A 16,208-nucleotide genomic window follows, 5' to 3' on the forward strand; every position below is an offset into this window, starting at 1 on the left:
CCCCACATTAAGGGTCAAGGAAAGCTCCCCTATTCACATGACAATAGAGAAGGAGGCATTGAGAATATAAAGGTAAAACACGATTTGTATGACAGTGAACATGAAATGCCAAAGTTTAAGATCTTCATAACGAAAATTTTAAAAATTAAATGCAAGATAGTAAACTTCAGTAACTGCAAAGGACCGATAGGCAAAGTCTTGTGGAAGGAAAAGATGAAATGAGCTGGCAGCTTCTCAAAGAATCAGAAGAAGAAATCAGCTATAAAAAGATACAAATTCAGCAAAATTATCAGCTCTTTACTGATCTCACACCCAAGAGAAAGTGCAGGAAGCAAACAGTAGGTGAAATTACTAAAGGCAGGTATAAGAAAGAAGCATGTAAGAACAGAGGCATCAAGGACAAGAGGAAATCACTATGCTTTTCTAGTGAGGAAAAGACCAGTGGAATGGGAAATGTAGAGATGAAGGTCATAGTGTTTAATGACTTTTTTTTCATCTATCATCCCTATAGCAGTGATCAGGTGGTTAATGTCATTAATTCCAAGGACAAAGGAAAGAGCAAACCAGAGAGAAATTAGGTAGGCTCACCTTTACAACTGGCTGAGCTTCCTTGTCTGACACAAGAATATCTCTGACTTGTCAGCAGTTATCACTGAGGCCTTGCAAGAAGCAGCTGGGTTACCAGGAGTCTGGAAAACATCAGGGGAAAGGAAGGGACAATGAAAAGACAGAGCAAGTAGAGTCAGAGGATCACGCAGATGTCAGCTTAAATGCAGTCTCTGAAAAACACTTCACAAATAAGCAAACAAACTTCTTGGGAGGACCTGAGAGGTGAAAAGGTTAATATCCAGCTTGGATCTACCAAGCACAAATAATTTGTAACAAGGGGAGAGGCAGTGGATAGCAGCTATCTTTCCTTTAATTAGGGTTTGACAGTTTTACATCACAAGATTCACAAGAAAGCAGTCTAGTCTCTGTGCTGCTTGCAGGCTGTTCTGGTACCTGTGCCTGCAGGTCAGTTGGAAAGGTTTGCTCTCTAAGGGAATGGATGCCTTTGACAGGATGATGTGGGATGCTAGAGTCAGTTTTGCCCAGTGCTGTCGTTATCTGGGAGACAGGAAAGGAGCCCTGCTAGATAACTCAGCAGCTGATACTGCTGGGAGGAGCTGCAAGTACATTGCAGGAGTGCTTTAGAATTCAAAGTGCCCTTGGGAAACCAGTGAAATGGTCTGGAAAACACACAAGATGAATTTCCACGGTGAAAATGCAAGGTGCTGCACTTTGACAGGATTAATCACAAATCTGAGGTTGGTGAGAACAAAATTAAACAAAGCTGTGTCATGAAAAAAAGGCAAACATTGTGTGAGGTGTATAAAAAGTAGAGCTGAAGAAAGGTACTTAGAGAAATACTATGTATTTTTTCCTCAGCAATGGCTGTAATTTGAGATGTATGTGGACAAATTTGAGAACGTCCAAAGAAAAGCAACAAGAGGTCTAAAAAAGCATGACCTTGGAGGAAATAGTGAAGGAATTAGCTTGGTGTGGTCTCAAGAAAAACAGAAGGGGGAGGGGATGGTAACAGCTCTTTAGTGCATTAGGCTGCTGTGAGGAGGAAAGGCGTAACCTGCCCTCTGCATCTGCAGGGGATAGGTCAAGAAGCACTGGAGTTCAGCTGCTGCAAAGGAAGTGTATAAAAATTTTCTGAGGCATTAGGGAAAACTTTCTAATGGTACAATTAGGGAAGTACTAGAATAGATTGCCTGGGGAAGAAGTGGAGTCCCCAACACTGGCCGTCTCAACAATTTAGGCTAACATCTGTCAGGAGCAACACACATACAACCAAACTGGCTGGGGGCCAGGGTGACTGCATGACCTCCCAAAGTCCCATCCAGACCTGTTTTTCTCTGGTTCTAATCATTCAGGAGCCTCTCTCCCTGGAAATGCTCTGTACTTTTGGAATGAACCATTTGACATGCTGCTTGATTACTACCCTAGTTTCTTTGCATTCCTCTATATTAAGCTCTGGGCTTGTGGATAATTCCTTGCTTATCTGAAAGAGAAGTAATATTTCACTTCAAGTTCCTCCAGCAAATGTTAGGGATGCCTCTTCATGTTTTCAGAAGTGTAAGTTTAGGCACTCCAGATCCTAAACCAGTGGTATGAGAGAGAAGAGCTGGAACCTAAACCACTGAAGGAGTAAAAGCAGAGCTACAGCGTGGTGAGCTGCCGTGTGCCACGCAGGGAGTGAGGCAGGCTGAGCTCTTACAGCCTTCCTCCCCCTGCCCTGGTGGACAGACATCTGTAATTTCTTGCTGACAGGTGGGAACTGAAGGATCAAGACACAGACCTGCCTTGTCTCCTTAGCCCACCCAGAGATGCCAGATGCCACCCAGAGCAGGCAGTGGTTACCTGGCTGTACCTGAGCACAGCCTGTGTCACTGAGACCTTCATGGCTGGATCTGAGCCCTGCTTAGTTCTCCAGCTCTGGGGAAATACTACCAAGACAATCTGCCAAACAAAAAACAAAGTGTAGAAGGAGAGAATGTGTAAAGAATTTTTATATTGACCCTCTGTTTTGTATCCTCCCAACCAAATCTGGTTTGCCAGACTTTCCAGTATCCTCATAAGCAACAACAATCTCAGAAATAATCATCTTTTATAGTGCTTGGAAAATACCTGACCTAAGAGAAGAGAGCGCTGTTAAGTGAACCGTTTACCTTAATGTGGTATTTTTATCTGAGATGAAAGTACTCTGTCGGGGTGGACAGGGTCAGAAGCTGGTCTCCACCATCACTCCTGTGACACAGGAGGGGCATGCCCATTCTGATCTCTTCCCCAGAAACCTCAGCCTGAGTTTGCCTCACGTTTCGTCTTGTGTTGGCTGTAGCACAGAAACACCTGCAGTCAGAGGCAGCAGAAAGAAGGACTTCAGTGTTCAAAGCTTGCATCTGAAGGGAGGAAGGTTTGTGTTCACATACATGTAAAGGAAGCATAACTCAGACACCTTCAGAGAGCCAGAGCCTCAGTGAAGCCCATAAACCCAAGGGGAAAGAGAATGGGTGGCTGACAATGACCTCCCCCAAATGTTGTCAAGCTGATCACCTCTCCTGGGATTTTACTTTTCCACTCAGTGTCTGTCCTTCTTTCATGTCAGCTGACACAGTTTGCCCTCAGTCAGTTCTTGTGGGAGCTCCAAAATCCTCATTCTTTACTCCTCATTCATCTTACCCTTCATAGCCTCTGTTTGCAGCAAGCATTCACAGTTGCCAGATCACTAAAGGAAAATCTTGAGCTTTCTGAATTTCCTAGTGTCCTCAGAACACAGAACCCCAAAATAATGTCATCTGACTCCTCAGGCAAACACTTCAGCTGAGAGAGACTGTGATAAATCACATTTAAGTGCAAGAAGAAATCACTGTTCATGGCTGGGTCTGAACTGGCTTGGAGGTCAGTGGCATATGACTCCTGCTCCAGTAGAGCTTTAATTTGTTAAAGAGATGAACAAATAAGTCAGAACACAGTCCTGGGCAACTAGCTCTAAGTGGCTGTGCTTGAGCAGGGGGGTTGGACCCAGTGACCTCCAGATCAGCCTCAACCATAATGTGATTCTGTGTGATTCTCTGCCTCCTTTAGTTCCCGAGCCTGCATCTCCTGAAATAGCCTCCTTCTTTCTCCACTGGTCTTTCAAGTGTTGTTCTCCAAACCTGCACATTAGACAGGCCAAATAACAAACAGTTGCCTGCAACCCCCAGCAAAATCGTGAGTGCTATGATGAGCAGCCAAGGGAACTGAGGTTGTTTAGCCTGGGTAGAAAGGAGGCTCAGGGGAGACCCTGTTGCTCTGTACAACTCCCTCAAAGGAGGCTGTGGCAAGATGGGGATCAGCCTCTTCTCCTAGATAACTGCTGGCAGGACAAGAGAACACGGCCTCAACCTGCACCAAAGGAGCCTCAGGTTGGACATCAGGAAGAATTTCTTCATGGAAAGGGTTCTTTAGCATTGGAATGAGCTGCCCAGGTAGGTGGTGGAGTCACCACCTCTGAAAGTGTTCAAGAAACAACTAGATGTGTCAGTGCTACCGATTAGTTGACAACGTGGTGTTTGGTCAAAGATTGGTCTTTTAAAACTTAATGATTGATACTGTGATTCCCTGAAAATTGTGCAATCCCTGAACAGGTTTGCTTGGTTTGCCTCCTGAGCTTGCTTAGTCAAATCTGCCAAAATGCCCTGCCTTCCTCACACCCATGTAAGGCACACCAATTTCCCATAAGAAAATGCATTTTAGGAAATGCAGAGCATTTAGAAGAGTAGACCTTTAATCTGCAGAGTGTTTTCAGACTTGGTGACAGCAAAGCTGCTAGTCTTGCTGCCATCCCACACATGCAGCTATGCATTACAAAGACAAGAAGCAGTCACACAGAAAATGGTGTCTGTGCCTTACTCAAAACCTGCTGTTCTCCTGGTGGCATCGATGCTTTATTTAGGTCACTTTCTAAAAAGGACAGATTAAGCCTCAGGGCAGAACTGTATCCTTTGACTCTGTAGGCAGAATCTGTTCTCATGCTGGAGTAAATGGTGATGGCTTCAGTTTGTTGAAGATAACAGGGATCTTGTTATAGTACACTTGAGTGTATTCCAGTGGAAAGCAGGGCTCGATCTTTTAATAGAAACAAATAATCAAAAATCTTCACACTGTTTCCTCAAGTTTCACTGGCTGAAAAAAACCCAACAAAACAAAACATGAGCAAGAATAATACTTTTTTTTCTCTCGTTTCACTGGTCTGCCCTCAAGGATGTCTGCTAGGTTGCATTGATTCTTCAATAACAAAAGACTTTAATTTGCACCAAGGCCTTTTTTGAGAAGGAATCTGCTGCAGAATTAAGCCTAACAACACAAAATGCTTTCAGTAGCAAAAACTCCCCAGGGTGAAGAAGTTTGTTAGAAACTTAACCAGACAATATATAGCTGAAGTTATGCCTATTTCTACCTATACAATACCAGTTAATTGAAGTATACAAATATAGCTATCCTCTTTTCCCCCCTTATGTTGTTGTTTTGTTCATCAGTTTAATCACAGTTCTAAGGAATTTTATGTCCCTTCTTTTTCTTTACACATTCAAATATTTATCTCCGCTTGCCAGATTAAATGATCTATCACACCCCATGCAGCTGGAATACTTGTCCTGCTCCCACTACAGAAAGTCTGTGTAACTTTTTATTCTTTAAAATGCTGTCAGCAAATTTTGTAAAAAACTTCTTCCACATCAGGAGGTTTTCAAACTATATATTTTGAAGGTGAATTTCTTAAAGAGCACCTGCATGAGTTTAAGGCAGATCCTAATGATGCTGGTAAAACACACCCTAACAAACAAGTCTGAAACCCTTGTGACTTGGTGGACTATTTAGACATGTTTAGCATGAGAACTTGAGTGAGAGCAGTCCATTTCCATGGACTGACCATGTACTCCTTCCCAGTGCCTACCTGATGCCTCTTCCCTTTCTCCTCAGATGTCATCACAGCTACCAGCTTCTCTTCTTTTTGCCTTCTCACCAGCAAATGTGAACAGTAGGAACCATTTCTTTCATAGCTTAGGTACTGCTTAAGGCATGGCTTGTTTTGCCAGAAAGCAAGACAGTACCCTTTACCTCAGGTGTTGCTGTTGAATCTCTGGGGAAGAAAGATTTTAGACCAGATTTTGTGTCTGTGCTTCTTTCCCTGCCCAAGAGCAGCAGCAGATATTGGAGCTATCTGTCTTCTTCTCAGGTGATATTTGCAGGCATATCCTTGCATCTATAAGGCCATAAAGATACTTCTTACAATATATAAGTTAGTGGCCCTACCTCAGATAATCTACAGTGAATTGTCCAACAAACATTTGTGTAAACATAAAGTTACTTCTGTGAGTTTGTTGGGTTTTTTTGTATAGTGACTAGTAAGTAACCAAACCTCAAATCTACCTGTAGGATAAAGTTGGTTTCCTTCTGAGTCTCATTTGAACAATGGTTTAAGCTACAGTAACAGTGACTGCATCACATCTTTCTAAAAGAGCATGGGTTGTCATTTTTAGATGACTGCAATTTCAAAAGTGCAACGGATTTATACTCTTAAAAGAGCTTAAAAATAAAAATATCTAAAACAGAACCAAAACATTCTGAAATTACTAATTTTATCTTTTAATGAAGGTGGCCAGAAATTTGGTTTCGCCAATTGTTTTGCAGTCAACGTTTGATATTTTAAAATATTTTTGGCTTCAGTTCAAATGGGACAAAAAACCCCTTATGGATGACATATGAAGATGAAAGAGAAAATTAACATGGAGACGTTGGTATGTGCATACAATCATGTGTGCTTGTTTCAGTATTTGCTGCTATCCCAGTGTGAATTGAGAAGAAAGGGGTAATTTATCCTTAGAGGCATGTATAAGATGAAAGATGAAAACCCTATTGATTTTTATTGTGCATTGTGTCTGTCATTCACAAAGCTCTCCCGTTTTTAGAAGGACTTTTTTAATGCTAGCACTTCCTTTAGTGGACTTCACTTAGATATTTCCTCTTAACCACTCTGAGTTATTTGCAGGGAGGGGGGTTTCTTAACCTTGAAATGAAGGAATTCACTTGCCTTTGAGAAACATATCACAGTAACACCCTTTTTTTTCACAAGTCTGGATCTGTGTCCTGTGAGTGGGCTCTAGCAAGCCTGAGAGCAGATAGCTACTTTTCTAACATGTCAGCAGCATATGCACATGTCAATCCATGTTACACAGGAAATAAGACAACATCATCATTTTAGTGACGAGTTCCTGTAATTTTCAGTTTCCATATTAGCAGGAAAAATAAGGCTCCTTGGGAAGTTTATGGCCTGAAGAGTGACAAATACTTGCAATGCACAAAGACATGGTTCCCAGATAGTATTTACTGCAGCACAGCTCTCCAGCCCACATGGCTTGCATCAGGAAAAGCAGGCTGGGGGCTAGCACTTGGTACAAGGAGGGAAAAATGACTGGGGAAAAAAGGGATGAAAGCCTTCCCAAGCAGTCTGCTGAGTGAAAACCTCTGCCTTCTATGAGGAAGAATTTCCAAGTGGATGTCATCCAAGATTTGATTCCCCAGAGAGGCATGTACCCTGGTTTCAAGGCACGAGCAGCGTCCATGCCTGCTAACAGCTGTCCCTTGGCCTGGCTCCATCTGTGAGCACTCTGGAGCACACTCCTGTACTCCTGCCACACTTGGCAGCTCCTCCTTCCCTTCAGCATGCTACAGAGGATGGCAGCATCTCATCCCACCTACTCCCAGGCTCCTCTAAAAATCTGCATGACATTGTCTTGACACCAGTTTGCCATGCAGGAGCTTATTCACTGCCTTAAGCCTCAAGAAGTTTCTTTAGCCTCGGGAGAGATGGTTGAGAGGGGCCCTCACCAGTGTCCATCAGTCTCTGAAGGGAGGGAGTCAAGAGGATGGACCAGGCTCTTCTCAGTGGTGCCAGGCAATAGGACAAGAGGCAATGGGCAGAAACTGATGCACAGGAAGTTCCACCTGGACATGGGGGAAAACTTTTTTACTGTGCAGGTGCACTGGGACAGACAAGCAAGGACTCATTCCTCTGAATACTTTTATGCTATCCCTGTGAAAACAAAAGTCTCTTCCAAAACTAACTAGCCAGGGACATTTTTTCTTGAATGCCTGAAAAATGGAAGTCAACTGCTACAAAGAAACCCTGTTGCCTTCCACAGTACCCATGGCCAAAATGAAGACAGGTCAGTGTAACCAGAGGCAGCCATATGATGCAAGGCTGAAATATACTTTGAGGTACATAAATGGGGTTTCAGTTCATATATGGGGTTTCAGTAACTTTGGTTTAGCTGTTTATAGAGAGGAGAGAGCTGCAAGGCATTGCATTTGTGCCAAAGTATACCGGCTGTTTTCACATCTCTGTTTTCTGGGCACCTCTGAGGCATTTCAGGAGGACTTTATCACAGGTCTAACATCATATGAAATTATCACAAGTCTGGTTCATGTAGAGTCCCAAAAGAGTCTGTGATTCTTTTCCTTGATGTTCCCCAGGACTCACTGGCTGCTCACAGAATGAAGGTGAGAACTGAGCAACTGAGAACATCCTAGATATTCTCTGTCTTATATTAAAGCACATATGTATTGTCAGTTTGTATTTATGTATTTCATAACATGAGTGCATGTGTTTCATTACAGCACAGAGTGTAATTTTAAGATATTAAGGGAAGTACACCCAGCACAAGTCACAACCCTGCAGACGTGCCACAACAGTGTAGAACTTCATCTCATGAGCCTGGGAGACCTGAGCAGGAGCTAGGGGACAGGTGTTCCATCAGGAGAGAGGCACCATCACTCTCTGGACCTGCCAGGAGAAACACTGTGGAGGCCTCCAGAGTCGTGCAAGAGTCTTCACTTAGTGTCCCTTTCCTGCATTTCAGAGAGTAATTATATTTACAAAACAACAGCTTTTTCTTTCTCTCAGTTTTTCTTCAATTCTCCTTAGCTGTGCTCTCTTTCTGGCTCATATTTTAAATGTGCCTTGGCAGCAAGATCCTCAGCTTCTTTAATTTATTACCTCTGTTTATGGAATATGGATATTGGGCCAACTTTATTTCTTACATTAAGTGAATCAGTGCAAATGCAATCACTTTTGGATATCCACTGTATAAAATAAGCATATTTAGATGATCAAATAAGTGTTCCCATATGCATGTTGGCTGGTATTTCGTGCTGGTATATATGTGGTGTCCTTTGTCTTCTTTCCTTCTCTTTTTGACTGCATTTGGTCAGTTATTCAGGAAAAAAAAATTACTTGTACCTTAAAAGAAATACTGTCTATTCAGCATATGGCATTTATAGATCTTCGGAAATTCTTTAGGGAGGCGTGCTTCAGATTAGTGGTCTCTCTCCTTCGGGGATGGTTTTAATTTGTTAGCACTTTAGATCTGTAGTCTTGAGGTAGCTCCATTTTCAGTCAATAAAATGGTTAGTGAAATGAGGGTAAAATATTATAATTGTGTTCTTCAAATCAGATTTTTATGTGGTTTTTTTTTTTCCTCCTGGTATGTAAATCTGTCATTCGGAGAGGAATTTTTCCTGTTTTCTTTTAATCTTTGGTGCATGTGCCAAGAATGATGATTTTAAACATGAATTGCCACAGTGACTCAAAGTCAAACTGCTGGTAGGCTTTACCCTGGGATGGGAAGGGAGCCAAAAGCAGCCTGGCTTTGTCTGCAGCGTTTCCGACCAAAGTCTGTCACCCTGCCTAGGGCCCTCACCTCTGCTCACAGCACATCTCCTCTTTGGGACCCCAGGTGCAAAGTACCATCGCTCCAGAGGAAAGCCAGCCACACTGGCAAAGGGCTTGAACCACAAGGGCTGTGGCTGCTGGCTTCCTGCAAAGCAACAGCTCTGCCAGAGCCCGTCCACTGAGCCACCTTCACCCAGCAGTGATGCACAGCCAAAGCCTCAGCTCTGATCCTTTGTGAGAGGAATGAGGGGATGCACAAATGCCACACAAACCCACGCCAGCAGCAGCCAGCTGTGGCAACACCACCGTAGAAGGAGCTGGAGAAGGAGTCAGCAAAAGTCTAATCTGCCATGGTTACAAACTAAAGTCTATCCAGCAGACACCTTGGAAAATGGCATTGCCTGTGTGGAGCAAATGAGAAGGGCAATGCAGGATGATGATGACAGTTTGCTGCAGTAATCAGGGAAACACGTGTCCCTCAGGACTTTGGGACTCATCCAGTCCATCCCAGTCCCAAGGCAGACTCTGTATCTAGTCAGCCAGGCAGATATTTGTGTAGCCTGACCATAATAACTCTCCTGTCACAGGGATTTCAAACCCACCCAGGTAGTCCATACTGGGTTCCAACATCCTTCCTGGGAAAAAGTTTTTTCCCAGTAGGCAACTTAAAACATTGCTAATAACTCCAAGCTCATTGCTTTCTTTGCATTTGCTCATGGACACGGAGAGCAGATTATTCTCTTGGTTCTACAGCACATTTTTGCACACTACAACCATGTTTTCCCATTAGTTTTTCCCTCCCTCACACTGAAATACATGGACATTTCCAGTGGTTCCTGGAAATGTAAGTCTTCCTTACTTCCTGACTATGGACTTGGCCTCTGTGAGAAGAGCAGCCTGCATGCCAGAGACATTACACAGCTTGTGGGACAAACCATAGTGCAAAGACACGGGTGACCAAAGAGGCCACGGAAAGGCAGTCTAGGAAGCTGTGGGTGTGCAACGTGCCAGAACTGTTTCTGTCATAGTCTTTGTGTGTGTGCCTGGATTGTGTGGCCCTGGGGTTTTTTTGTTATACAAGTGGTGGATTCATTTCTGTCACTCTTTTAGATTTTCAAATGGATGTGCACTTGTTTGTCATCTGTGAAGTATTGATGTAAATAAAACTGAGAATCATATTTTGTATCAAGCAGTAGATTCAGTGGTGAATTACTTTGCAACTTGGCTGTTGTGATTTAGAAATGAATAAACCCTCTCAAAGTACCCGGGGGAATGGTTGGCAGAAAACCAGCCTCAGAGGACACACAGAGGAAGATGCTTGTCTCTACTGGCACCTCCCCACAGGTAATCAGGGATGTATCCCAGAGCTGGATCTTGTGATTCTGATCTGAGTCTGCTGCAAGAGGATGAATTGCAAAATATCTGATGTTTCACACGAACAAAGTCAAAAGCATCATGCTGAGTAAATTATAAACATGCTTAAAAACACAACAGTGAGCAAAAGCAAAAATACAAACTCAAACAGTTTCCTCTCTTGAAAAACTATAGTGATCATGAGCTCCTTATGAAAGTGAAGCTATGATTTTGTCTAAGAAAAAAGGCTTCTGTTTGAAGTTAAAACAAATAGCTTTATTATTTAGGAAAAAAAAATCACAACCAAATCCAAAACTGGAGAGACATGCAGCTGAATAGCATTTCATAACATATAGGAAGTTTCCCCATTACGCTTGACAGGAACAGAATACGCTGGAATCAAAGGGGTATGTTAACAACTCAGCATATCTACCCCTTTGGAACCAGCATTAGTCTATCATATCACCAAAAAATAATAAATCTTTGTAAAAGGCAGCAGTTGCTTTCATACTCTGGCAGCAAAACCCATCTGGCACTATAGGAAAAGTAAAAAAGGCAACATATCTAAATTACATTGTTAAAACACCTACAGCCTAGCTCATTTTCATATGCTATCCATATGTAAGCCCTGAGCAATAGACAGCCACTTAAAAACTCCCTTGTTCTGTGTGTGTGTGTGTGAGTGAGAGGAGGTGGGGGGAGAGAAGAGAGAGACAGACAAGGTGGACATGGAGGCCTCTGTTTTAATTCTGGTGTTTTGAAGTGGAAAATATTGCAAACCCTAACAGGCATGGAAATAATTACACTGGATAAATAAATGAATAAATATAATAGCAGGTTTTCACATATAAAAATTCCTGAAAAGTTTTTAGCTTTATCAACCCCCTTCCACACCCACCAGAGCATATGGCCCACTGTTTGTGCAAATCAGCCGTCTTTGCCTAAAGTGGATGTTTCCATTAACACTGTGACTAATTACTGAAAACAAACATGTGTAAGTATGATCTCTGCTAGCTGCCTCTGTCAACCCATCTTTTTCTTCTTGCTATTCAGTCAAAGGGATTAAGATTGCTTGCAAAAGTACAGTAGACCTCCACTTAGCCTGTTAACTGGCATGAATAAACAAAGCCCATCAACCACAACTGACGTCAGGCTTCAAAAAATGTTTTTTGCATTAGTTTAAAAAAAACCCCAAAAACATAAAAAGTGAAAAAAAATTCAGGGAATATTCAAACACCGAATGTATAGAGCTTGGACATGGGAATAAGGGGTTGCTTTGGGAGGGATATTGAGAGCACAGCTATGCAAACCACAGAGCACAAGCTCACATGGGTGGCAGACGTTTTGTGCTGAGGGCAACCCACACTGCCTCAGTGTGCAAGGCTGGACATACGTGCACACAGAAGGAGCATCTAGAGAATCTTTAATGTCAGCCTCTCTTGTGTTTTTCTCCCATCCAGGAATAAAATAACAAAAACAACAACAAAAAGACTTACAGTATCCATTTGGTCTTTGTAAGATACAAAGAGGAAAAGATGCAGGCAGAGTTTTCTTCCAAGTGCTCTACAAAAGCTGCTGCAGCAGCATCACAGAGCAGGGGACAGGAAGCTGCATGGCTCCTTGTCTTGTTGCCTGCTTGGGAGTGGAGGAGAGTGGAGAGACCCAGGCTGCTTCAGAGCATGTCTTCCTTATTAGAGTAGAAATACAGGGGGAAAAAAACATTTTTATGGTGCATCTTCAATGTGTGGGCTGTCCCCAGCCCCTGTGTCTGGCTGGCTGAGGCCCTCCCTGTAGAAGCTGTGGGGCTCAGAGCAGACAGTGGTAAAACCAGGTCTCAGCACACTTTGTTCTCTCACACACTGACTGCCCCGAGAGGAGCCAGCTCTACAGGATGGAGAGAGAACCAGTAACCATCTTTACACAGCCATGCTGCCTGTCTAACATGAGCTGTGGGACAGGGTCTCAGTGCATTTTACGTCAAGTTGTACATAATGTAAAAACAAATTACATGCTAGAAAATTGCACAAGTCTACATCTGCTGCTTTTTCCAAGCTCATAGTATGGTTGGGAGCCAATTCCCTGTCATTTCTCATCTCTTGCACTTTACACAGGGTGTTTCCTTTATAAAACAACTTGCCTTTGGGTTTAATGATTTCTAAGGAAACATAACTCTGTCAGTGTGCTCCGGTGTTTAATTCCTCCTTTGCTGTTAGTGTCTGCCTGCTGCAGCCCAGGGACACCAGTGTGCTCACTGAACTGTGCATGCACTTCGTGTGCTCTTGGGCTCATGCCCATGCCTAGAAGCTGGTGTTTGATCTAGACTGAACAAGATGGCCTTAGCCTTCAAAGCCAGCATGTTTACATTCCTCTGCTCTATCTTGCCTCTTTTTTTCAAGGTACCCTCGAGATAGGTGTCCTGCTGTTGGAATAAATACTTACCTTGTGCACTGCCCTTTTCTCTGGTGGCCTCAACATGCTTTTGCAGAGGTGGAAGCACTGTTAACTCCTTTTTATCATGAAAAAAAATGGCAGCACAGTGCTCAGACCTTGCTCAGGACAAAGCCAGGGCAGAAACAGCAAGGAAAAGAACACAGATGTCCTTTCATGCCTGGTTCAGAGCCACCTAGTGAGCCTTAGTACCTCAGCTTTCCTTCCAGCCACCCTCACCTCACCTTCTCTCCCTCCCAAACAAAATCTCCTGGTGCAGTGGACTGGGGGAAGCAGAAAACAGGGAAAGCAGAAATAAAGTCCTTAACTATTCAACCCTTAACTGCTCACTGCAGTGCTACGTGGGTTGAAGCAACCAGAGCAGATGTGCTGATCTGGAGGTGACTGGGTCAGACAGCAAGGTCCTGTGAACCAGACTGGTGAAGAGAAGACATGGGAAGGAGTGGGGGGAAACCCTTCTGAGAGCAGGAAGTGAACAGGATCAGTGTCAGCTGGCTCTGACTTCCTTCACAGGGCATTTATTTGGCTGTAGGAGGGGAGCAGCAAAATCCACTGCCATTGGTGACCCATTCAGAAATGGCCTCTCTCTGCCTGAGACAGCAGCTGCACATCAGGGACAAGGGCTCTGGTCTGGGGCAATGGGAGAGTGCCTCTGGTTCTTCTCGAGCTCAGGAGTGGCACTGACCTTGCATGCTAAGGCTAAAGATGTGTAAGGGAAAACCCAGGGATTCAGGGGTTACTGCTTGTTCCTACTGCTGTGCCCAATACACGAGAAAATTCAGCTCTAAACATGGCACATACACCACATGAATCAACAGTGAGAGCTGGAATAACTGATGGAGAAACAAGGGAGCTACAGGAAGAGAAATGCAGCTGCAGCAAGGTGTACAAACTCAAACCCTGAGTTTACTGCTCAGCTCTTCTGTCAGCTTGTCAGTGTGACCTAATCCTCCTCAGTACACCTCAGAGAGGGGAGTGGAAGCAGAAACACATTACTTTCTGCCTTGAATCTTACCAGGTTTCCTTTCCTTCTGATAGACATTTCAAATTTGCCACCATATCTCTGAAGATCCCAAACTGTGAAGCAGATGACCCTGGTTTTGGCTGATGTCTCACACTAAGGCAGAGGAAAGCAGCTTTATCAGAGTTGTCACTACTTCCTGAGCTAGCTTTGTTAACACAGGATTGGGTGCTTACAGCCTATGGGCTGGGGGAGGAAAATGAGTAAAAATGGTAAATACATAGTAAATGTATGGTCTACATTTTACCTGTGCCTCAGGCACTGCAGTTTAACACACACACACACAAAAATCAGTCCGAGGGCAGAATCTCTCACTCATCATAGTTAGCATTTCCCAGTTAGTTAGGCTGACAATTATTTTCCACTCTCTGAGGCCTGTGGTTTGAAAACTGACAAGTCTATGCTCAAATTCCACTTCTATTCCAAATGCCATTTAATGGCAGTATAACTGGAAGGGTCAAAAATCAACTCTCAATCAACTCTCACTTGGCAGTGGCCTCTTCCAGAGCCAAAGCCATGGTCCCTGCTGAGGCACAGGAGAGCTTCTGACTTCCATGTGGCCATTCATAAACACTGGGCTTGCTCAAGAACAGCCTTAGCAGACACTCTAAATACCAAAATGCTTTCAAGAATATAGATTGTACTGATGTTAAGAGAAATTAATCAAATTACTAGAAGGCTGCCAGGAACCTTAAAAGAGGACTTAGTTCAGTGCCAGTGTTCTGACATGAAAAAAATAAAAATGCATTTCACAGGTCTTCATGATGCATTTATTTACAGTAATTTCACGATTATAAGCCGCATCTGTTTATAAGCCGCAAGTTACAATACAGAGCGTGATAAAAGGTATCTATTCTATCACCATCTGTCGAGGGTGGGGGCAGTGATCCTTATCTCAACGGCAGATACTCTGCTAATGGGCCATCCATTGAAACCAGGCAGGGCATTGTTCTTTATCTTTTCACAACCCATCCTTCCTCCAGCGAGTCATTTTCTGCTAATGGCCCATTGAGTCCCACTGTGTGACTGATAAAATTACTGCATCCCATTGGAAGTTGCTCCAGCCAGGGGGAAGAGCCCAGCATTTCTTACCAAGATAAAACCAGAGGTTTTGGGACACTAAGGGAGCCCCTTTCTCCACTGGACTCCAGAGGAAAACTGGATTTCTGCACATCACCACTGGACCTTCGGAGGGAAACTGCACCTTCTACAGGAGGACTGCTCCAACTGAATCACATCTGTCACTGCAGGAGGATGCAGCCACCATTTAATGGGACTGCTACCAACACCCTGCCTGATGGGGTGTCAGGTTGTAATATGACTTTGTCAGGGTTTGCAGTTTGTTTCTTTGTGGTACTGTATTTCTATTTTAATTTCCCTAGTAAAGAACTGTTATTCCTAATTCCCATATCTTTGCCTGAAAGCCCCTTGATTTCAAAATTATAATAATTTGGAGGAGGGGGTTTACATTCTCCATTTCAAAGGGAAGCTCCTGCCTTTCTCAGCAGATACCTGTCCTCCAAACTAAAACAGCAACTTTTTGTTCTTTGTCCACATATAAGCCGCACCTGATTATCAGCCGCACTTTGGGTTCGAAGCAAAATTTTAGTCAAAATGGTGCAGCTTATAATCGTGACATTACTGTACACTGCTGCACCTCTTCTTTACCTTACACCTTGCAAAATGTACAAAAAATACCTTTCTCTACTTAACAAGGTGAAGAGCTGATGCTCCATATCAAGAGTCTTAGGGACATTTGGATATATCTACAATTCTGCTAAAAACACAAACTGAAAAAAAGACCATTCTAAAAGGTGTTGATCCATTAAATAGGCTTTGCAATGCTCACACCTTCTCTTCCCTTCTGGGAAGGAGGCGGGGAATGGTGCTATCCAATCCCAATTTAAATATCTTTGTGGTCAAGGCAATTACTGAATGTCTTAAAAAATACTATGTCTGCAAAAAGAAGCAAGAGAATAACAGGAGTCCAGGGAAGAATGGTTTACATGGGCAAAGCACCAATGTTGGAACACAGCAACGTCTGTGCACTTGCAGGAAGTACCTGGGAGCAACCCATGGTAAAGAGCTAGGACCAAATCCTGGACATAAACGGAAGTCACGTTGAGA

This window comes from Catharus ustulatus, chromosome 1 (assembly GCF_009819885.2).
Source record: "Catharus ustulatus isolate bCatUst1 chromosome 1, bCatUst1.pri.v2, whole genome shotgun sequence".
Classification (NCBI taxonomy): Eukaryota; Metazoa; Chordata; class Aves; order Passeriformes; family Turdidae; genus Catharus; species Catharus ustulatus.